This window comes from Danio rerio, chromosome 1 (assembly GCF_049306965.1).
Source record: "Danio rerio strain Tuebingen ecotype United States chromosome 1, GRCz12tu, whole genome shotgun sequence".
In the NCBI taxonomy this organism is placed as follows: domain Eukaryota; kingdom Metazoa; phylum Chordata; class Actinopteri; order Cypriniformes; family Danionidae; genus Danio; species Danio rerio.
In genome coordinates this window covers 50,602,138-50,628,198 of record NC_133176.1, presented here as the reverse complement: position 1 = coordinate 50,628,198, position 26,061 = coordinate 50,602,138, and the positions used below count along the sequence as shown (strand labels likewise).

The window sequence follows — 26,061 nt, the reverse complement described above, 5'->3', positions numbered from 1 at the left end:
TTATAAAAAGCCTTAATCATCTTAGTATTAGAGTTATTATATTAATAATGACCCTCAGAATCAAGAGCATCTGTGCTCCGCGTCTCACGCCTTTAAAAGCCACTGCGTGTTCACTGAGTGTCAGGATTGCCTTCCTAGGCGCAAATCATTTATTAAATGAAGAAAAGATTCACGCAGCTTCTCTGACTGCAGCAAATTGCAGCAAAGTTTTTACTGTTGATATTTGACACCAGTTAATCAGGAATTTGATTTTGAAAAAAAAATGATTTTGTTTGCTCTGACTCGTTGGATGGAAACGCTGCTTTATTCACACGTCTTTTATGGGATATTCCAGTTTTGTGCATAAAGTTAATTTGCATTTTTGGATTGAAACATAGCTACTGTCACAAAAACGAATGACTGAAATTTGAAGACATGCCAGAAGAGGTGAGATGAGGTAATCATAGATAAACACCAGGTAAACAATCAAGAACTATTTTCTTTTTCTTGGTAGCACTGCATTGTATAGTAGCATTCTAGTTGGTCTGTGATCAACATTTTGGCTAGTTGCAGATGTTTGGAAGCATCTCGTAACATTTTAATGTTATTTTGGCAAATTGAATAAAATGACTCAAAAAAAAAAAAAAAAGAATTGTTCAACTCAATAAACGCGACTCAAAGTTTAGAGTCCAAACGAATGATCCGAACTTCCCATCACTAGCGAATACGCTTCTTTGTAGATTTTCAAAAGTTAGCTTCACTCACGATCTTGCACAAAAATTCCAATTTAGCCTGTTTAAAGAGTTGCTGCTGTGCTTTTGGTCACCGGTGTTCTCCTGGGCGATGAAAATTGTCGTAGAATTCTTTCTATTCAAGTTGCTGGTTGAGATAAAAGCAGTGGAAAATTCTGGACAGAGACTGCAGTTCACAATAAAACTCTCAATAAAACAAAAAAGCGCTCAATGAAATCAAAGTAAAGTCTGCATCCACTTGAAGAAGCAAGCACTCTTGTCAACAGGTATTTCAGCTCAGCAATTTAAAAGCAAATGCTTATTAACTGACGTTACAGCTACAAATGTGATTAAAAAAGCAAATATTGTTTTCAACAATCTACATTTGTAACTTAAGTAACGTAAGTAAATGTAATTCATCACATTACTGTGTTTCCTAAAAATGTTATTAGAATACAGCAATGCATTACTGTGGAACAAGTTATACCTAACTCTGTAAGCGAGTAACCAAAGAGCCATTCCAACACCCACACAAGTCTCTCTTGGCCTTTGCCAAAGCTGTGAGATGTTATCTTCCAACCTCGCTAACACAAATGGATGTGCTTGTCCCCTACTAGAAGGTGAGGACTAGACCACCTATGCTGTGTTGATAGGGGGGTTAATACTTGTCATCTGTTCAGGCAGGTATCTAGTCATTATGTGCCTGCACGTCAGCCCCTATGCCGCATTACAGATGCAGGTGTCTTCTGTCATCTTCACTCAAAATAAAGGTTCAAAAGGGGTTTTTGCTTTCACAATGATGTCTTAGAAGAACAATCTTGGGTTCACTAAACACCCTTAGGTGAGCAACTGTTAAAAGAACATTTATTCATTATAGTAAAAAACATTTTACAACTCGAAAGGATCTTTTCCACCATAATAGAATGTTATAAGAACTTCTGGGAGTGGCACGGTGGAGCAGTAAGTAGTGCTGTCGCCTCACAGCAAGAAGATCACTGGTTCGTTTGGTCTCTGGTTCTTTTTGGAGTTTGCATGTTGCATGGGTTTTGAGCGTTGAAAAGTACTGAAAAATCATACTGAAGTAAAAGTACCATCACTGTATCTGTTGTGAATATTACTCAAAGTATGAGTAGACCTTTCAAAAGTACTTAAGAGTAGTGAGTATTATGCTGTGAAAGGCTAATGCTTTTATATGCAATTTGTGAAATAGTGTAAACGTAACATTCTGTAGTGCATTTAGTTGTTGTCCAGCAGGCACACATCCTCACAAGACATTAAGTGAAGTTTAATATATTAAACTAATTTCGAGAGGAGTACGTGCTCATGATTGACACAGCTGGCTCATATTAGCTAATCACGATTCTCCAATCAAGGGATCCTAAGTTCCTATATTTATCCTCTTTTTCTTTCTACAACTATCAAGAAACCCCCCTCCTCCCCTTCTTCCACTTTTATCCAGAATGGACGGCACGGCGGCCCAGCCGCAAGAATTCCAATGGCTCTGGCTCCTTGCAGGAAGTTCACCTTAGCCTCAGCCGATCAGAGATCGTCCTGAGCTCAATCGTCCCTCCCCCCGCAAAGGGAGGGAGCCCTGGACTCGAGGATCCTTTGAGCTCAGGGCTCTCTCCCTGTGACAGCATGCTAAAAGAGCTTTTCGTAAATCATGAGGTAAGTGTGAACTCTTGAATATTTGGTTAGATTTAGGTGGCAACGTCAGGTGACCAAAATTCAATTTCTAGCTAGCATCTAAGGACAACATTATTTATGATGTCCAATAATGATGTCAAATGATGTTGATATTTGGTTGATTTTAGGTTGTGTTATAAAGTGACCAAAATCCATCGTCAAACCAACATCGTAAATCAACGTCATACTGACGTCAAATACTGGCAACCAAAGTCCAGCGTCTGATAAACGCAATAGTACAACATGAAGCTGTAACATCATTACCTAGATATCTGACGTTGATATTTGGTTGATTTTAGGTTGGACGTTGAACACTGATGTCAGCCTGAGGTTGGGTTTTGACGTCAACCTGATTTTCATTTCCAAACAAAATGCAACGTCCGCATGACATTAGGATACAATGTCAATCTGACGTCAATTTGACATCTTGTGCCTGCTGGTGTTTTGACTGAGGCCATTTCAGTCATCATACAGTAAACATTTGTCATCCGTCATCAGTGACATGCATCCAAACAGTCTCTGGGTCACTCTAAAGATTTTGGACATTATCTTGGACATTTTTAATAGATTCACATGTCCGATGGCCTGGACAGGTGAATTCAACACCCCCCTGGAGATTTACATTTAGCTGTTTATTGTGCAGTTAGTCTTCTGGGCATAATATTCAGACTATATAAGTATATCAGGAGATAATGTGATTTAACCCTTTCTGCATGTCTAGGTTAATATTAGCCTCGGCTTGGTTGGCGTTTCTGTGTGGAGTTTGCATGTTCTCCCTGCCTTTGCGTGGGTTTCCTCCGGTGCTCCGGTTTCTCCCACAGTCCAAAGACATGCGGTACAGGTGAATTGGGTAGGCTAAATTGTCCGTAGTGTATGAGTGTGTGTGTGAATGTGTGTGTGGATGTTTCCCAGAGATGGGTTGCGGCTGGAAGGGCATCCGCTGCGTAAAAACTTGCTGGATAAGTTGGCGGTTCATTCCGCTGTGGCGACCCTGGATTAATTAAGAGACTGAACCGACAAGAAAATGAATAAATGAATGAATTCATTAGTTGGTGGATACTGGTGACGACGCGTCCCCTCTGTCCATGCTTAATCTACACACTTGACTTTACACCATAACAACCCACCTCATAAAATTAGATGTTATGTAACACCAACATAGTGCGTCCAAATATCAACTTCAATATAAACAGCCCTCGGAGTAGGTAAGTAAGTATAAGAACTTCTTAGACCCACAGCTGCCAATAAGGAACCTTTATCTTTACCCTTGCATAAATGCCTCAATGCACTGCACTCAAAAGTTTCTGTGGGCAAGAATAGACATCTAAATGTAATAAAAAGCACACGAATTGTCTTTTGGCGTGCTTGTCACGTTAACCATTGTCTGTTGTGTGTGTGAGTGTTGACTGTAATGCAGTCGTGGCGGTTTGTGGTTGTCAGGGTGGCTGAGGAGGCCATTGTGGCGTTTGTTAAACAGACTGAGGTTTACTTCACTCAACAACACATTTATGCCCACATCTTTTCTCTCAGTCAGCAACACGAGGCCGCTTTAAAGAGCTCTAGTGTTTTTACTGTTGTCCCTTGATGTTCCCATGGATCTAATAAAATCTTCTAATCACTTGGATTTGTTAAATGGTAACCACACACGAGTGCTTAGACTAGTGGTTATAAGTCTGGGCTTGTAAACTAAAGACAGCTAAAAAGAAAAAGAAAAAAAAAGAAAGTTGAAACAACTGTGACTAATTGGCGGTTCATTCCACTGTGGCAGAAGTGAGTGAGTGAACTTTGACACTTACAGAGCTTCTCATGATGGTTGAACACCTAGAAATATGATGGAATGAATCTATGATGGAATTATCAATCTATCAATCTATCTATCTATCTATCTATCTATCTATCTATCTATCTATCTATCTATCTATCTATCTATCTATCTATCTATCTATCTATCTATCTATCTATCTATCTATCTATCTATCCTTTATTTATTGTTCAATCCATCCATCCATCTCTCTAATTATTGTTTCATCCATCCATCTATCCATTTACTGTTCCATCCATCCATTATCCATATCTCTATGTATTGTTTCGTCCATCACTCCATCCTCTATTTTGTTTCTACATACATCAATCTGTCCATCCATCTCTATATTTACTGTTTCATCTAACCATCGATCCATTCCTTTGTTTACTGTTCAATCCATCCAATTCTCTAATTATTGTTTTATCCATTCATTCATCTATTTACTGTTCTATCCATACATCCATTTATGTCTCTATATAGTTTCATTCCTTCATTCATTCTTCCATCCATCCATCCATCCATCCATCCATCCATCCAGCCAGCCAGCCAGCCAGCTCTCAATCTATTGTTTCATCCATCCATCCCCATCCATCCACCCATCCCTCTATATACATTTCCACCATACATCTACCCATCTCTTTTTTTACTGTTTCGTTTAAGCATCCTTTCATTCCTTTATTTACTGTTCAATTCATCTATCCATTAATTTCTCTAATTACTGTTTCATCCATCCATCCATCCTTCCATCCCTTCATCCATCCATCCATCCATCCATCCATCCAACTATTTACTGTTTCATCCATCCATCCATCCATCCATCCATTATTATGTCTTTGTATTGTTCTATCTTTCCATCTATCCATCCAGCTCTCAATCTATTTTTTCATCCATCCTCCATCCATCAATCCATCCATCTATATATCTTTCCTCAATACATCCATCCAATTCTTTATTGACTGTTTCGTCTATGCATCATTTCATTCCTCTATATGCTGTTTAATCCATACATCTACCTCTCTAATTGTTTCATCCATTCAAATTCATCTATCCATTAATTTCTCTAATTACTGTTCCATGCACACATCCATCCATCCATCCATCCATCCATCCATCCATATCTCTATTTATTGTTTTATCCATCCATCCATCCATCCATTCATCCTTCTATCCATCCATCCATCGATTTCTCCATTCGTCCATGGTTACATTTGTCCATCTCTTTTTGTTTTATCTGTTTATCCATTATTGCATCTATCCATCTCTCTCTCTATTTACTGTTTCATCCTTTGGTCCATCCAACTGACCCTGCATTCATTTATATCTAAATTTACAGTTATATTCATCTATCCATCCAACCTTGCATGCATCCATCCCTCTATTTACTGTCCCATCCATCCATCCATCCATCCATCCATCCATCCATCCATCCATCCATCCATCCATTCGTCCATCAAGCCATGCATGCATCCCTCTCTCTATTTACCGTTTCATCTATCCACCCATCTGACCCTGTATGCATCCCTCCCTCTTACTAATCTATCTATTCATTCATCTGACCTTGCATGCATCCATCCCTCTCTTTACTGTTCCATCCATCCATATATCCGTCCATCCATCAAGCAGTGCATGCATACCTCCCTCTATTTACTGTTTCATCCATCTATCCATCCATCCATCCATCCATTCATGCATTAATTTCTCTATTTGCTATTTCATCCATCCAACCGTCCATTCATCCCTCTATTTACAGTTTCATCCATCCATTCATAGACAGCAAGAAAGACAGAACATATGTTAAGAAACACTGATATAGGAAACGCATCAACAGAGGAATGAAATCTGCACTCGTTGTACCATTTATTGGGTTTTTTAAAGTATACTCAGAAAAATGTTGACTCTGTAAAACCCAAATGTACATCGATACACATTAGAATCAGTATAAGTGCCTCCCTGCAGATCTGAGAGCGGCTCTAGAGAGCCCCCTCCATCCCATGGGCAGCGTGACTCAGCAACTCCTGGCAAATAGGCCAGTCAGCGCGGCTGCCAGTCAGTCACTAGGTCATCAGGCCAGCCAGCCAACCAGCCAGCAGGATATCTATATATACTGCGCAGAGCGAGCGTTGAGCCTGATAAATAATTGAAGAGCGCAGTCATTAGCCTAGATTATTTAGCTTAAACGCTGGCTTCCATCCACCACAATCAGAAGTCATTACCTCACAATGAGCAAGAGGTACATTTAAAGTTACGTGCCAACAGCTGCCAATCAAATTATGCCCGATGCCAGCATGAGGGAGGAAAGAACAGCAGTGCGCACACACAGGGAAACAATGCTGGAAAACAAAGCTGTACAGTTTATGAAGGCCAACAGCAAGACAAGGGGAAAGATCTTCCTCTCAGCCACCCTGAAACAGTCTGCTCTCTGCTGGGCCCCTCGACCCGCTTGGAGGACCGCCAGAACAAATACATATAAACGCACTGTCAGACTCACAGCATATCCACAATTTCTAAAAAATATCCTCACAAGCCAACGCTGTCAAAAAATACAGGGTTCCACACTATTCCTTCATATTGTCCCAACACATATTGATTAAGTTAACGCAATCGTTTTACAAAGTTAAGTAGATTGAACTTAAAACAATTAAGTTCCTTAAAAAAACGTAGTTTGAACAAACAGCAAAAGTATTTTTGAGTGTATTCCAGCACAGAAAGGGCAAGAAAAATCTAGCAAAATTACATATTTATTACTGTATTTATACAGTTATACTAGGGAAAGAAAAAAACACAGGCTCAACCTGAAAACGTAGCCCTATATACATTTCTGGAGATAGCGAATTATGTAGCCAGAGCTTCTTATGGCTGCATGTCATCTTTAAAACGAATGCTACAGAGTGATGCCATTCCTTTTCGCGTTTACCAGCTGACCGCTTACCTCCATATGGACGGCTTTTCCACTGTTATCAGTTTTTTCAGTAGCTCGCCATGTACATCGACAGACTTGAGACGCAGAGAGGAGCTCACCACAACTACCAGATTCGAGTCTGGCGAAGAAAGGTTCCAGTAATCGGATGATACAAAAACAAAAGCCAAAAAATAAAATAAACAAGTAAATAAAAGGGTGATCATGTGGTAAAACTGGAAAATGTGATAAAAATCAGGACTTTTCTTTTTCAACTGCGACATTCGGATGGTAGGGTCAGAATTTGGCATCAACAACATGAAAGCATGGAACCATTCTGCCTTGTATCAATGATTCAGGCTGCTGGTGGTGGTGTAATGTTATGCCTGGTCAGACTGCTTTCTTGAACATGAAAATGAGTTCACTGTACTCAAATGGCCTCCAAAGTCACCAGATCTAATAGAGCGTCTTTGAGGTGTGTTGAAACGGGATTTTCGCATCATGGATGTGCAGCCGACAAATCTGCAGCAACTGCGTTATGCTATCATGTCAATATTGACCAAACTCTGAGGAATATCTACCAAAATGGGGAAAAATAATTACATTTAATCAAAATAACCCAATACATTGGGTTACATTTTATAACCAAATGTTCTGGGTTAAAATAACCCATAGTTGGGAAGGTGCTATAATAACCTATAGTTATATGTTGGGATATTTCTAACCCAAGTATTTTAACTTAGTACTGTTTCTTCATTGTTTGTGATTCTTGATTTATTTTAACAAAAGTGTCTGGAACTAAAATGTAATGGAAAAAAGCATTTTCAATATTTTTGAATACTGTATATTATTAATTTACACAATCATAATTATAAATTAACAGTAGTACTGATAATAGTAGCAATAGTAATACCAGAATGGGAAAAAATTACATTTAATTAAAATTACCCAATGCATTGGATTAAATTATATAATCCAATGCACTGGGTTAAAATAACCCATAGTTATTTTATATAATACCCTATAGTTGGGTTATATGTTTTTTTTTTTTTTTTTAATAGAGTAGAGATAAACTATTTTAATAGAGTAGAAACATCCAGGCAGGTGTGTTGAGTAAAGTTTGAACTAAATTCTGCAGGACACCTGGCCTCCAGGATCGAATTTGCACTGATGCCAACTATTTTTAATGAAAAGGTGCAAAGCTTTGTCGCTAAATGTTGCTAGATTACGAGTTTGCATACTATTGATGTCATCATGTTACACCGTTTCTGTTTGTTTGACAGCCTATGATTAATAAAGGGGTATTTACATTTGTAAATGTACGAATTTGCATCTCAAATTAACTAAATTAATTGCTGTTTGAATGCAGTATATGAAAATGTGTAGTGAATCTCTTTAGATGTAATAAACTCAGACAAGTTCAGAAACTGCCACTAAAATCTCTGTGATTGTGAACAAGAAAGGTCAAATTAAATTGTTAAAACAAAAGAGAAGCAGATCGGTTTGACTGTACAATGAAAATACCTTCACACTGCTGGTGCTAAATCATTTGCCGTCTGTACGCAGAGGATTGATCTGCTCTCAGGCTGCAGGTGGGAGAGACTGCTGTACGAGGACTGGGCCACCTGTGCTCTGAGGCGGGGGAAAGGCCAACGACATCACCCTTAGTTCATTGAGAAGAGTAGGGACGATACAGTATGAACACATGAGAGTCTATAAAAATCTCCAGTAACACACAAAAAAGTCGCTAGATTTGTTGCTTTTTAAAAAATTTGTCGCTATAGGGGGTTTGAAAAGTTGGCAACACTGAGAATTTGGGCACCCCTGTTTTAAAGGGATAGTTCACCCAAAAATTCAAGTTTGCTCTCTGTTTACTCACCCTCAAATGGTTCCAAACATTTATGACTTTCTTACTTCTATTGAACACTTAAAAATAAAAGAAGAAAGCTGAAAACCTGTAACCCTTGACTTTCATAGTAGGAAAAACAAATGGAAGTCAATAGTTTGGAACAAGTGAAGACTTTGGTTGAACTATCCCTTTAAGTTACTCCCCTCTTAGCTCATCTATTAAGAGCAGCACTGCTCAGGTCAGATAGACAGGGTTACCTCTATCAGCGCTGATGGAACAGCATGTTGTATCAACACAATGCTTGTAGATATTAACCTTCAACCTCATTTTTCCTTCCTCGTTTAGGATAGTTAATTACAAGAGCCTGGCCAAGCTCCCCCTATTGTGTGTGTGAAGCGCGCAGTAGACCGTCGACTCATTTGTAAGCACTAAACGAACACTAATTCACGGCCACGTCAGTGTGGCCCTTAAACGGGCAAAGACTGAAGTAATAACACTTCTGTTTACATTCATAGGGGTTCACACCGGTGACCCCAACGGATGCGGTGAACTTTCATTCGCTCCTTCGTCTCCCTGGTTACACAGGCCCCGCCCCCCCACAGGCAGTTCCAGCCACACAGATGGCTCCCTGATGGTTTGTTTACATCTTATTTGCATGCAGAAATCTCCTCGTCTTGTCGCTGTCACAACAGACGATTGCGTCCGAGCTTCCAGTGCCAGCAACGACTGCAGGGGTGCTACTCCCTGGCTCAAACGCACAAGACGTTCACAGATCTGCAGAAAGTGTAGCTTTTAACGCAGCGCAATTCAGAAAACAGATGTGTTGGACAATATTCATCACTTATGTTCTTATAGCGGCAGCACGGTGGTGCAGAGGGTAGCACATTCGCCTCACAGCATGAAGGTCGCTGGTTTAAGCCCCAGGTGGGTCAGTTGGCGTTTCTGTGTGGAGTTTGCATGTTCTCCCCAAGTTGGCGTGGGTTTCCTCTGGGTGCTCCGGTTTCCCCCACAAGTCTAAAGACATGCCGTAGGTGAATTGGGTAAGCTAAATTGTCTGTAGTGTATGTGTGTGAATGAGTGTCTATGGATGTTTCCCAGCGAAGGATTGCAGCTGGTAGGGCATCCGCTGTGCAAAACATAAGTTGGCAGTTCATTCCACTGTGGCAACCCCAGATTAATAAAGGGACTAAGCTGAAAATAAAATGAATGAACTATTGTTCTTATAGCAGTGCTTCCCAACCCTGTTCCTGAAGTCACGCCAACAGCCCACATTTTCAACCTCTCCCCAATCAACTCATCAGAACACTCCAGAAGAGACTCAAAAACCTGAAGTTAATGAGTCAGGTAAGGGAGACATCCTAAATATGTACAGTTGGTGTGTCTTTAGGAACAGGCTTGGGAAACACTGTCTTATATCATATGCTGTTTAGAGGTATTTGTGTGTTTGTGTTGTGAGCGAACCGGGACGTGTGTTAACAGAGTCAATATGGCTGCGTATAGTGAAAAGGCTTCGTCGGAAGATATTGATTTTTTAATTACGCATCTTGCCTCAAAATAGCAGCAGAATGGCGCGCGCTCTATAACAGCTGGCCGCAGACCCGAGAGAGAACAAGCCTCATTGATATTCAAACCGCTCTTTATCAAGGGGACAGAGACCTGCAAGAGAGAGAGATATGGATGGAAGAGAAAGGAAAAATAGAAAGTCGTCGTCACTATCTGCATTTGTGGAGCTTGTGTGTGTGTGTTTTGTCGTTAATTTGAACTGTCATGTTATAATCTTAGACAAAGCAGGCCTTTTAGTCAAATTACACAGTTTTTAATTGCTGCAGAAAGATTAAAGATGGAGTCACATTTGTTTTATTTTGGTAAATTTCCACATTCGACACATGATGGGAAAACTCATTTTTTGCATATGGAAATTGAGTTTAAACAATAACTGAGAAATGCTTAAAGATAGGCCTGTTGTTAGCAGTGGTGTAAAGTAACAAATTACAATTAATGTATAGAGTTGTTTCAGGAATTGTACTTTACTAAGTAGTTTTAAAAGGTGTACTTTTACTTTCCCTTGAGTACATTTTTAGTACTGTGTTGGTACATTTACTCCACTATTTTCCTTCAACCTTCAGTCACTACTCTATTTTTTTCTTGTCTATGGTGATTGGCTAAAGTCGAAAAATCTGTCCAATCAAATCGCACATAGAAAGTAAATCACATCATATTAAACTACCTCAAGATATGGGAGCTTTAAAAATGCAGCAAACATTTTGTAAGTATTAAAAGTGTCCAAGACGATGTGCAAAATCTTTCCACGCATTAACTCAGAGTCTGTTTATAGACTGCGTGTCACCAATGAGAAATTGAAGGATGTCGACTGTATGATGACTGAAATCAGCGAACAGCCCTAAACAATCACTAAATTAAATGAATGGAGAATGGAAGGAAGGGCCGAATGATGGAAGGACTGAACAAGAAATAAATTTGGAAATGCCGCTTGCTGGATATTCTCTCTTTTTCAGACCATTCTCTGATAACCCTATATGGTTGTGCATGAAAATCCCAGTAGATCAGTAGTTTCTGAAATACTCACACCAGCCCGTCTGGCACCAACAACCATGTCAGGTTCAAAGTCACTTAAATCACCTTTCTTCCCCATTCTGATGCTCAGTTTGATCTGCAGCAGATCGTCTAGACCATGTCTACATGCCTAAATCCATTGAGTTGCTGACATGAGATTGGCTGATTATAAATTTGGAGCAATTGGACAGGTTTTGAGCAATTGGACAGGTGTACCGAATAAAGTGGCCAGTAAGAAGATATATATATATATGGGCAATTCTTCAACTACGGGCACTTTTATGTCGTTTGATCAATTATCCAAAAATATATATAAGTTTGTTCAAACTCCTCTTTTTTTGTCAAACTAACAAACAAAGCCAACTTAAAAAAAATTACAAGCTTTCTGTTATGTTTTTTTTCATATTATTCAACCTCCTTTTAGTTGACAAAATCCCTGTTTTCGCCTTGTCGCACACCCAGATTTAAAAAAAAAAGAAAATAACATTTTAAAAGATTATTTATGTGAGAGAATTATCAATTCTATTTTTATACAAAATATAGCTGTCGCACAGTATCAGAGTCATTTCCACCACAACACTGTAATGGCGCTTTAAAAAGTTTGTGTGAAAGATTATTTAGGTACTTTCTATGAAAATGAATAGTGCCATCGGAGAACATGGTTTTCATTTTTATCAACAACACTTGAAGAAAAATCAAGGTAAATATTGCTTGATAAAGAAATACATTAATATACATCATTTCCAGACATGTTGTACTTCAAAGATGTTTTTAAAAACCAAAGAAAATAGGGGTAATTAAGAGTGTTTTGTATACATGAACGGCGAGTAACAATTCAAAGCGAATCAGTGAAGCTATTTTTCACAATAAACTGTTGAAATATCATTTCTACCACTGTCATTTCCATCACTGTCATTTCCACCACTGTCATTTCCATCACCACACACATTTTTTAAAAATATCTGAAAAGTTCTCATCACACATTACAAGCGTATTCACAATGTATGAGTTCATGCTCTATTCAATATACAAATTCAGTTCATTTATTTTCTAATAAGCTCTTAATCAAATTAATATTAAATTTTAGAGTGTGACAGGTGTTCAATTCAGCATACAACTCATTTATTTTATTGACAAATGTATGATTATTATATATATTGTGGAAAGACTGGTTAAACTAGATACAAAAATAGTCTTAGACAATGTTTGACTGCCTTCATTTTGAAATAAGCTGTATATTAAGATGTGGTGGAATTTGTTCAGTTCACGATGGAAAAAAATGTTTCTCTTCTTATCTAAGTTTGTCCTCTTACAGATCTTAAAACTAGACAAATTGTTCAAACTTATGAGGCAATGTTACATTAATTTTGAACAAGTTTTTTTACTCAACTTCACAAGGCTAAAAGTGCCCGTAGTTGAAGAATGTCCCATATATGTGTGTTTGCATATATTTATTTTGGAGCCATTTTCTCTATATATGTCAGCACTGGCTAGCAAATCCAATTAAAGTTTTGACTGCAACCTTTGGTGGACAACCAAATCTTTTCCATTGTAAGATGGCACATAAGAAAAGAGAATTTAACTTATTAACTCTGACTTTTTAAATGCTGATAACAGAATATACGGTTTATTTTTAATTTAGAACCGAATGCTTAAATCCAATCTATAAATACAGCACATTAAAAGCAGCAGAAGTTCACAGTTTTACTATTTGAACAAGAATTCAAATTAAAGAGAAAAACTCAGCAGGGTATACAGCTGTGCTGCTGAATATACCATTGAGGTCAAAAGTCTTTTTAGGGGAAGAGTTTTGCCTCTGTGTGTACATTCAAGTTTTGCTGTTAGCACTTGAGCTTATTTCCGAAACACACAAGCATGCTGTTCCAGCAGCTCACCCTCATATAGAGGGAACAAGCTAAAAATATCACACACACACACACACAGGCAAGACACTCTCTCTCCTTTACACACACACAAAGTTCTTTACCCTCTTTTCAACTACTTAGTGTTGCCACAAATGCCCTCTTATCGCTCGTATAACACCCAAAGCACAAATGAGCATTATTTATTAAAATCATTAGTTCTAATATAGTAGCAGTAGTATAGAGCTGGGTCTTTCACCCTAACCTTCACATATAGTTTTCCTCTCGCCGTCTGAATTAAGCCCAGCACCTTGACTCAACCTTGCCTGAGGCTCTATTCCTCCCTAGACCAGCAGATGAACAGCGCGGACCACCGGCGTTACATGAATACTTTACCATTTAAAGGAGCACTTTATTCAAAGGCTTGATTAATTGGCTTTATTTCACTTTATTCTAGACATAGAGATCTATCAAGGTAAAGTCACGGAAGCTTTCGTGTGATTACAGCATCAATGACATGAAAGAAATAGTTCACACAGAAAGAAGTGAACGAATTGAAGTATCTTGGCATAACTCTAGACATTCATTTAAAATATGATAGTCATGTTAAAAATATAAGAAAGTCAAGCCAATTCTGTTTTGGTTTTATTAGAAGGTTTTCAACATATCAAACTATGAAATTATACATGCACACAATGATATTCTCTCACTTGACCTATTGCATTACATCATGGTCACAAGCCTCTTTAACTACATTGAAGCCTTTTGACTCAATATATAAACAAGCAGTTAAAATTATGGACTTAAAGCCTATGCGATGGCATCATTGTGAAGTTTTATGTAAACAAAACCTTTTTAGTTTTGATAGTTTTATTAAATTTGATTATCTTAAATTGTTTTTTAAATGTTTAAATAATCATGTTGTTTTCTGATCTCGGCATCAAACCTCTCGCAGAGTCACACGAGCAAATACTAATGGTGACTGTCTAGTGCCAAAGTGTGAGGCCTCTTTTGGTCAATCTGTTTTCTCTGTTAAGGGTGCCAAACTGTGAAATGATTTACCGGTTAGCTTAAAATCAGAAAGTATTGTAAATATTTTAGTAGTGTTCTTAAAAAGTGGTTAAAAACAAAACAGCAGTGTTTGCACAAATAGTCTGTTAGTTTGTTTGATCATGCCACCTTTGCTTTTGCCTGCAGTAATTTTATGTAAAGAACTATAATTTTGTGTATATGTATTTATTATATTTCCATCTTGTTCATTTTTTCAAGCCTCCTGCGGATAGGTGTTGAGAATTAGCAAGTTTGCTAAAACACTTGAACAAATGCTTTTGGTTGTCCAGTGTAATTGTGATGCCCATGTCAATAAAATAAAATAAAATAAAATAAAATAAAATAAAATAAAATAAAATAAAATAAAATAAAATAAAATAAAATAAAATAAAATAAAATAAAATAAAATAAAATAAAATAAAATAAAATAAAATTCATTATTTGTTCAAAAATTATAAGAAGCAAAAGAGTAAATATGCACCAGTGGGTTAAGTTCATTTAAAGTAAAAAAATGTAAAGAATGAAGTATATTTTGTATAACTCCACTGGCACAAATTTTCATGTTTATATCACAATGAAAACCTTTTAAGTCTGTTATTTTCAAATCTGCTTTAATGTACATGGTTTTTGAAAACTACATCATTGTTGTCTTCGTAAATACGTAATTCTGGGTTCTGAAATTGTCAAAACACTTTAAAAAGTGATTCGTTGGCTGTACTTAAGCGAGTAAACCCATTGCATTTTTATAAATGTGCACATATAGTTCATCTATGCTATAATTTAATTTTAAAGGTTTTAAAAATTGTTGCTGTAAACATATCTCCAACAGGCACACGAAGTCATAGGACAATAATATTAGGTTAGATTTAGGTTGTGATGTCAGGTGACCAAAATTCAATGCCTAGCCAGTGTACAAGTACAATGTTATTTTGAAAACCAAAAACTATGTCAAATAACCTTGATAGTTGATTTTAGGTTGTGTTGGAATGTAATCAAAATCCAACATTAAAGCCAGCAATGACATTCATTCCTCATGTATGGCAATAAAAATCTGATAGACGTCTGATTGGTAACGTCCATCACACAACGTCAAGCTGTAACATTATTAGACAAACATAGGCTTATTCGAAAACGTAAATCAGTGCTTTTGAAAACACTATTGGTTGGGTTTTGGAAAAGGGAAAAGTGGGTCAGTCGATCGGTCAGTCAGTCAGTCAGTCAGTCAGTCGACAGCGACCTCCGGTGGATTTACGTGAGAACAACAGGCGTGAATAGTACTCGCAAGAGAAATTTGAGATTTGAAAATGGGTACACAGCGGCCTCTGATAGATTTGTGAAAAAAAAGGCAAAAAACGTGCCTCCTGGAACTTATTTGGCGCTCTCCTGAATTATATATAGCAGTACATTTTTAGAATGAGCCCTGGCTGCATTAGACATTGATATTTGGTTGATTTTAGGTTGGACATTGGACATTGATGTCGGCCTGACGTTGTGTTCTGACGTTAACACAATTTTTATTTCTAAACGGTCCTATGACGTTGGGGTACAACGTCAATCTGACATCATGTTGATGTGCTGTGCCTTCTGGGTCTCAAGTCAGTTTTTTTTTCAAGTGAAAGAATTTTGATCAATTTTGAGCCATTTTAGATATTTATACTGAAAAAAAAAAACAGAAAAGAGAAAAATCATTGCAGAGTTATTTAGACGGGTTCCTAAGCTCCCCTTTTTAATACACATTTTAAAACTCTATCTATATATATACGTAAAGTCTTTTGAGACTGTATAAAATAGCAACATATGAATCTGGTCATGAAACATCTCCGGTTTAAAATCTATGACTTAATCTATTTTTATTTTTATTATTTGTATTTTAGTATTACTTTTAAATATATATATATATATATATATATATATATATATATATATATATATATATATATATATATATATATATATATATATTTTTTTTTTTTTTTTTTTTTTTTTTTTTTTATACCAGTTTTTTACTTTTATTGTCTAGTTTGTTTTATTGTAAAGCACTTTGGATCAACTACGGTTGTGTAAAACTGCGCTCTATAAATAAAGTTTGCCTTGCCTTGCCTTGCCTTGCCTATGACATTGCATGCTGTTTTTTTCTTCGCATAAAGATACTGTATATCGTACACTGTAAAAAATGTTGTCCCAACAGAAATTAACTAAGTTAACTTTTTCAAATTTAAGTGCATTAAACATAAAACATTTACGTTGTAAAAATTGTGTTGAACCAGCTCATTTTAAATAAGTAGTTTAAAAAAGCATCAGATATAGAGTATATCTTTGAATGTATGCCTAAAGTGCAAAGTCTTATATACGGTTTTTCTTATAGAGTGCCTTTTCCAACATATGTATAAGAGAAGCAAAGACATTCCGCTAAATATCTCCTTGTTCAGCAGAAAATAAAAAGTGAATAAATCCTTAAATAATAATTCTCTAATATATATTTCTTCTTAAATAATACATTTAGATACCTGACTGTGATGGCAATTGCTCTTAGCTGTAAACACAGAAGTTGCGAGCTCAAACTCAAGTGGTGTTGACCCAGGAACTGAGAAGTGCTGTGATTTTCAGCCTTATTCTGTCAGCGCTCTTCCCTGGAGCGTGACACTTCCCCATGTTCTGCCCTGGGTGGTTCCAGAGGGTCTGTCCTGGCAATTAGTGTACCGAAAGTCACTTTAAATGAGAATATATGTGCTACAAAGCCAAGTGACGAAATGGCCAGCCTGTTTAAAATCCTGACAGAGCGAACAAGCTTTGGAATGTCATGTTAACGTTAAACTTTGCTCATTATGTTTTACGCATTATATCTATATCCATATTTCATCAGCAACCTAAAGCTTATTGGGGAAAAAGTGTAAGATTTCTGCAAAAATCATATTGAAATTATATTACTTCCACAGCGTTACTGTAAGGTGACTTAACTTTCTTTTTGTATAAATATGCACATAGTTTATTGACTTAAGGGAGATCTTAAAAATGCTAATGTTAGCATGATAAAACTGAAAGCATACCCTGCAAATTGTCATGCAAAGTCTGAACGCATAAATGCGCACTAAACAACATCACTACACAACCCAGACTCTGATTATGTGCCCCATATGCATTCCCGGACAGAGCAAAATGCTTCCAAGGAGCTACGTTTTTTTGCCATTTTTTGTTTTCGTGAATCCACCAGAGGCCGATGTGTACGCTTTTTGAGATCTCAGATTTCTCTCTCGAGTCCCCTTCGCGCCTGCTCTTCTTGCGTAAATCCATCAGAGGTCGCTGCCGACTGACAAACTGACTGACTGACTGACTGACTGACTGACTGACTGACTGACTGACTGACTGAAAAACTGGCCTGCCCTCCTCCTTTCATAAACCCAACCAATAGTGTTTTCAAAAGCACAGACTGACCCATGATTATAGTAGTTAGTAATTATGATGTTTTAATACTGATGATGTAATCATTTCAATGCGATTAAGAGTTTAAGAGGTATGCAATTACATAATTTGAAAGGCGGGACAGCTTATAGCAGGGATGTCAAACTCAATTCCTGGAGGGCCGCAGCCCTGCACAGTTTAGTTCCAACCCTGCTCCAAAACACTTAACTGTAGGTTTCAAACAAGCCTGGAGGACTCAATTAGTTTGATGCAGTGGGTTTAATTAGGGTTGGAACTAAACTGTGCAGGGCTGCGGCCCTCCAAGAATTGAGTTTGACAACCCTGGCCTATAGCAATGATCGAACTGAATGTTTTGAAATTTTCTCAGTCCTACAACTTTAACAGAATATTAAGATACAAATACTTTCTGACTACTTAATTTAAATAATGCTATCAAGATGTGAAGACACTTTCAGTTAGCATAACAAAGAAATGCAACAGGTTTACTCAATTTTTAAAGTCAACTTATCGCTTTAAAAACAACGGTTTAGTCACTATATTTGAAAATATAGTCAGCGAATTGCTTTTTACAGTTGCAAAGGTTTTGTATTCTATCTAAACTTTGTATTCTTTCACAAAATTTTGCAATATAAGCTACTTTATTATGCAATAAAAAAATTAATGCAATTTTTCTCATATAAACAATGAACACAGGCTCATTCTGAAATGTAGCTGTATATACATATCTGGAGATTGTATATTATGTAGCCAGAAGTCTTTTAAACAAAAACTACAGGGCGGTATCACAGTGTTCCTTTTGGCGCTTACCAGCTGACCGCTTACCTTGCTGTAAGCAGTTTGTCCAGTATCTCGGTTTGAGTCCAGTGAAAATTGGTTCCAGAAAGCAGGTAAGTTTTAGTTTAATTTAAAAATTAATTTTAAAATTCATTCTCACCTGGTGGTGTTTCACATATAACAAGAATGACTAACACAATAAACACCAACACTTAACAACAAGTACACAAACAAAAAACGGGGAGGGGGATTATAATAATAAAAAAAAATTCAATAACAATATTAAATAATAACTAATAATAATAATCTATCGATTAACTACAGTTATTATGTAACCGAATTGCTTCAGGCACAAAAGTAAAATTATAATGATTTGTAGAACATCTTATTGTCCGTAGACGTCACTCAAGGAGCATCCACAAAACAAAAAAGAACAACAACCAAAAAATAAAAGGAACAAGTAAATCACAAGGTAAGAATGTGGTGAAATCTGAAGACATGGTAAAAATCAGACGAGGGCTTTTCTTTTTCTGGATTGCTTTTGAAAACACTATCGGTTGGGTTAAGGGAAAGAAGAAGGTATGTCGGTCGATCGGTCAGTCAGTCACTCAATCAGTCAACAGTCAACCAGAGGCGGTGGATATATTTGAGAATAGCAGGTGCGAATGGCACTCGCGAGAGAAATCTGAGATCTGTAAAGGCGTACACAGCGGCCTCTGGTGGATTAATGAAAACAAAAACTGAAATAAAACGTAGCTTTTGGAAAGTATTTGGCGCTCTCCAGAAATGTATATAGTGGTATATATTTAGAATGAGCCTGGATAGAGCAGAATTCAAAAGCATCAAAATATGTGTTTCTTCCATCACTTGGTCTCTTTAGGGCCTCCATAGTACCAGAATAAAATGTATTTGAGTTCCACTGTCAGCAGTGTTCATTTAAACTGGAGTTGTACAAAAATGTACATAGTGGCAAGTCTTACCAATGGTTGCTGAATACTAAAGCGTCAAGCTCAAGGCGGAAGTGCAAAAGCTTGGAAATATCTCGGAAAAGTGGTGTAACTGAGTTTGGAAAGCTGGTCTCGGATCAGTGCAATGTTTAAGTGGGGCTGGTACTTTTCCATGCATGATAAAATCACCTCATTGGCCCAAAGCTGTCATCAGAGACGGGGAGCCGTTCCTTACAGCTGGCCTACCTAAAGAGCCCCCTTTTCTCAAAATACACCAACACGCGCACACAGGACACATATAACACAGCCTCATAATGCACTCAAACCCATTACACTGTGCACACACACACTCAGGGCGACACACACACACTCAGTGTTTACATCTAGACTATACCCCCTCCCCTTGAGACCCATTCCACATTCCTTCACCAGACTCCCTGCATTCCTGTCCTGCCGAGGAGGGGGTCTGACCGACTTTCCCCCTCTCTTTCTCCTTCACTATCTCTCTCTCTCTCTTCTGGCCTTTCTTTGTCTTGGCCATTTCTCCTTCTTTATCTTAGTGAGAAGCCTGTGAGATGATCAGGGCATCAGTGGGATTTAGTGTGAATGTAAGAAAGATGGCTGCAACAACCATAAAACAGGAAAAACACACATATGCCAGCTTAGTACCAAAACCCAGCAAGCTTCCTTAATGTCTAAAGGCAACTGATTCTGGCCAATGTAAAATAGACAACATGTCAACATATAGTGATGTTAGGTGCTGTTCAAACAGAATGTGTTTTTCCTGTCTACTGCACTACTTGCAGTTCTATTGCTGTTCAATGTAAACACACGCTTGATAGATGTGTGTGAACGTTACACTCGCCTCTTTCGAAGTGCCAAGCATGTAAGCGAAGCATTTTTTAGACGCCATGTCAAGATATTCAACTTTCACACAGAGAGCAGCTCATTACTGTCAGTTCCACAGCAGTGGACCAATCAGAAGAACTTAGAGGCGGGGCAACTGTTGCAAGCTTCTTTTTATAGTAGAAAGTTTTATATACAGCGATATCATAGTGGAGGAGGTGCTCATTGTGGCTTAGTCCAGATATCATGAGTTATATGATGTAGCTTGAAGCGATTATTATAACATATTGGCTGTTTCTCAATATCCATTTTTCGTTATTACGTCCTCGTGTAACTTTATCATCAACTGTCAAAGTTCAGTTCCAAAACTCAAGACCACAAGAACTGAAGACACGTAAAAGTTTCTGGATGTGTTCTTGGTATTGAGAACGCATCAATGCAGACTTGGGCAGACTCGGGTAAAATCAGTATGCGAGCCGAGTAGTGTGACCGAATTCATAGAATTCGAAAATCAGTATGTGAAAAACACCCGGATGACTTACTACTTCCGGCGAGATTCTGAAGTGCCTATCCCATGCACGCTGCTACCCCATGATGCCCCACAAGAGAATTCATGAATGGGAGTGAAGTGACGCAACCGACTCAAGTGGGTCATGTGATCATGACAAAATGGCTGATGTAGTACGTCCAAATTCCATTCCTACTTCTCCCATCCATGCTGTATAGGACATACTTTTCTAACGGCCGAATAGTGCGTTTAAATTCAAATGCAGTACCTACTGAGTAGTAGGCGGTTTCGAATGCAGCCTTGAGCATTGAACTTGCTCTAGAAGTCTCAGAAATCATTGCGACTGAAAAGGAGGTGGGAAGCGTAGTATTTTGTATAGGTTTATTATTAAAGTTCAGAGATAACGTTTGTCTCAGAATTTCCCTAAATGAAATGGTGAAAGTAAATTTAACCATGAAAATCTGTATAAAGGAATAAACACATTATTTGCTAAAATTTGTGTTAAAATCTGTTTTATTTGGATTGTGCAACATATATTTGTAAGGTCTTTATGCATAGTATATATTTTGAAAAGGGGAAAAACTAATTATTTTATGAATGCTGTAATGTTTAAATAATTACCCATTACAAGGGTCTAACCACAAGTCTAACCACCTATCATAATCATAGACTGAATACAACTGATTCCATTAGAAACAATATTCTGGACTGTGTCTAGCTGTGTAGTATAAAGTCAGTGGTTACACTATGGAGACAACTTTCCTGTTGTAACAGAGCAACAGACTGAACGTGAAGCCACACATACGCACATGTTGTGAAAGACAACAATAGGCGCCTGTAGCAGTTTTGTCCCCACTGTTTTCAGTCTGCTTTCCCAATCTGAGCTGAAACTAATTCCAGTGAAGTGTTCTTCTCAGGGAAGCAGCAGTAGATTTTCCCCTCCCTCTCTCCTCACACACTCCCTGCTGCTTATCCAGACTACAGCCTGATTGGGTGTTCAGCTCGCCGACTCTTTTAAAAAGTTTAAATTTGCACATGCCTAAGAAACTATCAACCCATGCTCATTTTTGATATGTACCCCTGTACACATTTCTGGAAATTGCGAAACAAAATTAAATTAGAATTTTCAGCTCACGCAATCTTTAAAAAACATTCTAATATTCAGATTTTCTGCACAAGGGATTCTTCTTCTTCATTTTCTTCTTTTATAATAATAATAATAATAACAATAATAATTAAAGTATATAATATTAATGATAACAATAATAATTATTATTCTTATTAATTTTAATTATTATTATTAATATCAATGTTGTAAACAGTTGTGTAGCTTAATATATTTGGAATCTGAGATGCATTTTTTTGTTTCAAATATATCTGATGACTGAAAGTTCATGAGATCATTTATTTGAAATAAAACTCTTTTATAACAGGATAAATGTACTTAGTGCTTGCTGAAATTGAAAAATGGCTAAATTAAATAAAGCGCCTTTTTCATTTGCTCACAAGGCTAGACAGCGTTTGCAGTGCTACAATATAAAGTAAATAACATTACATCTCTTGATTATGACAGGTAGGCCTGTCACGATAAGGAATTGTTGTTTTGCGATATATTGTCACAGAAATTGCTATAATAAGCCATATTTCTGTCATTTTGAGATCATTTTATGCCACTGATTATATATATATATAATAATTATATAACAGCATAATTAATGTAAATAGCCATAAACAATTTGAAATACTCATCATTCTAAAGGTTATTTAGATACTATAATTTGATGTTAAAAAGTGAAATGTCCTATTATATATACTATTAAATGTCCTATTAGGTAAATGTCCAATTATAAACTTTGACCACCTTCCACCACTTTGAGGTTTGAAGGTGAATTTGTAAATATATATTGCAACGGCATCTCCAAATATTGCACGATAAGTCAATATATTGATTATTGTGACAGGCCTAATGACAGTAAATAAGACAAAAAATGTCATTCTGAAGCGATAAAGCAAACTGACGCAATGCTTCTTGACATCAGTCTAGTGTCAAACAGTATACGTCAAAAAACATTGAAACTTATAGATTACAGGCGTTATAGACAAGAATGCACTGTGTTTGTTTGTAGTGTGCATGGTCCAGCAAGTCCTGAAGCGAGAGCAGTGTTGGTATGGAAACAAGAATATCAGCACGTGGGGGGAGGAGAGAAACCGAAGGAGATGCCAAAAAGAGCAGAGATAGATGCCAAGAAGCAGAGGTGAGTCCACTTCTCTGGGTTTCAGCCTCAAACATGTCTCTCTATTACCTATGAGTAGGGCCAGACGGAATCTGCAGACGTTCTTTGCTATTTCTGCGGAAAATTATTTTGGGAGTATCATAACTAATACCTTAATATGTGAAATAAAAAATAACTTAATGTTTAAAATGCAAATCCAGTTGGATTTACTTTATTTGGTAAACAAAGCAAGTCTCTCATATAAGTCTCTCAAGTCTCTTGGACTAGTAGATATATTATATATATATATATATATATATATATATATATATATATATATATATATATATATATATATATATATAGAATATATATAAAGAAAATATTACTCTACAAACTACATTGTACATAAATGAGAAAAAGATTTCACATTAGTCAATAATATTACAGTAATTAGTTTAAAAACTAAATAAATAAAGATCTACACAAATTTACTCAAGTAAATAAACAGAATTAATGATGGGCTAAAACAGAAATCTGCAGAAATCTGCGGAGTTCTCTGTGAGCAGATTCTGTATGGGCCTACCTATAAGCACCTCATCCACGTCTTACACTTCTCTTGGCCACTATCTCACTCTGGCCACGTCTTCATCTGTCCCTCTGCAGTCACTAGCTGGTTTTCCATCCATCTATTGTTAAGTACATTTTGTAATATCACATTTAAACAAAATGCTTGATACCAAACACCAAGATGCACAGAAATTTAGAAAATCGAATGGGCACAACTGGGTAGAATAAACTTTTGACCTAATAAGAAATCATTGGTTAAACTACAATAGAAACACATTTATCAAAGTCGCTTTAAGGGAAGTCTGTTGCAACCCAGGCTCATTTCAGATACGTACCCAGGTCTACCTTTCTGGGGACAGTGAAATACGTAACCGGAGGTACGTCTTCTAGCATTTTTTCTTTTTGCAAATCTGCCAGAGGGCGCTGTGTATGCTTTTTGATCATCACAATTATCTCTCGTGCATCCTTTTGTCGCATAAATCTACCAGAGGATATATACTTATACACTTCAACCAAGCAGGTCAGCTTGATATCGACTGACTGACCGACCCACCCACCCCCTTTCCTAAACCCAAACGATAGTGTTTTTGAAAGCAATCTAGAAAAAGAAAAGCCCTCACTGCCATGTCAGTTCACCGCATTTTCAGCCTGTTGTTTAGTTTTTATTTTTCGTTTTCTGGAATTGATCTTCATCGGACTCAAAGTTTGTCATTGCGGTCAACTCAGCGTCTGCCGACATATGCGGTGCGCCACTGGGCAAACTGGTAACACTGGAAAAGCTGTCGACACTGACGTAAGCGGTCAGCTGGTGCCGTTAAAAGAAGCAAAAGTCGGCGGTGGCATCATACCGCTCCATATCATTCACTTTCGCTTTAAAGACAAAATAGCCAGACGTACCTCTGGCTACACTCTAAAAAACATTGAGTTATTTATTTAACCCAATGTCTTTGTTGGGTTATTTTTACCCTTTAGTAGGTTATTTATTAATAATTCTACTGGTTGAGTTAAATATTTGGTGCTTTGTTGGGTTATTTTTAACTTTTATTTGGTTATTTATTTAATAACTCAACCAGTTGGGTTAAAAACTTGAATTTCAACAGTCAACTGATCTAACTGACACAAAACGGCGGTCTTAATATGCGTACACAATGTTGTTTTTGCATAATAAAAAAGTTTATTTAAGTTCTAACACAATAATATTGTTGGTATTTTTTTAGCAAATTACCTCTCCATGTCGTGTTTTTATATCTGTTTCACCATCCAAGACCATCTTTTAGAAGCGTTTGGATGTGGTTAAAATGTATTGTACATTTTAGACACTGAGTGAAGCCTTCTGCAGCTGCTGGACAGTCTTTACAGCACACAGAGCTCCATATTCTGCTCCATCAACACGTGATTTTCTGCTTGCTAAGTTTATAACTGTCTGCACTTTGCTCTGTTTCTTCATTGTTTGTGATTCTTGATTTATTTTACCAAAAGTGTCTGGAACTAAAATGTAATGTAAAAAAGCATTTTCAATATTTTTGAATACTGTATATTATTAATTTACACAGTCATAATTATAAAATTAATAGTAGTACTGGTAATAGTAGCAATAATGATACCAGAATGGAAAAGAAATTACATTTAATTAAAATAACCAAATGCATTGGATTCAATTATATAACCAAATGCATTGGGTTAAAATAAACCATAGTTGGGAAGGTGCTATAATAACCTATAGTTGGGTTATATGTTGGGGTATTTTGAACCCAGCTATTTTAACAGAGTACATAAATTTGTGCTGTCCAGAAATGTAAACAGGCGTACGCATCCACAATGAGCCTGTGTTGGTTATTTCACTCGGCGGCCATCTTTAAAATCGTCTCTTTTGCATTTTTTCTCATTGGGGAAACATCAAATTCTCCAAAATTGTTTGCCAAGCTTATGATAACGTTACATATTTGGAATCACCAATAAAATTAAACAACAACCGTCTCATAAGTTTTGCTCTAAACATTCGAATCAAACAAAATCAGCATTTTTTCAGGTTGATTAAGCTAATGCGCACTCGAATGGAACGAGATCACGACACCAACCTCATTTATGGCCTCATCACATGGTCCTCCTCTGAATAATGCTTTGTGTGATCACTCTGGTCTTCTGAAGAAATTCACTACTTGGCCTTCATTGCAAATCTCCTCCCAAAAATGACAGGGACTCTTTGTTTACAAGTTTGTTGACGTTCGAGTAGTTGCTGTTAAGTGATATGTGTTGGACGGGATGGTCTGTACATTCCTTTCCTACAGAATACAAAACAAAAAAAAGAGATTTCAAGCTTTATTTGGATATTTTCTTATGTCTGTGAAGCAA

The 26,061-nt window shown here is 37.0% G+C and overlaps 1 protein-coding gene across 2 annotated transcripts in view; it reads right to left on the bottom strand.

Moving 5' to 3' along the window:
* Nucleotides 1-26,061, bottom strand: part of bcl9 (BCL9 transcription coactivator) — a 182,511-nt gene that overhangs the window by 90,147 nt on the left and 66,303 nt on the right. Inside the window, exon 2 of one of the 2 annotated variants that reach the window (XM_073942406.1) lies at nt 25,788-25,991. The exons of the other annotated variant lie outside the window; for it this stretch is intronic. The gene's annotated coding sequence lies outside the window, so the exon portion shown is untranslated. The remainder of the gene's footprint in view (nt 1-25,787; nt 25,992-26,061) is intronic. 2 annotated transcript variants of the gene reach the window in all.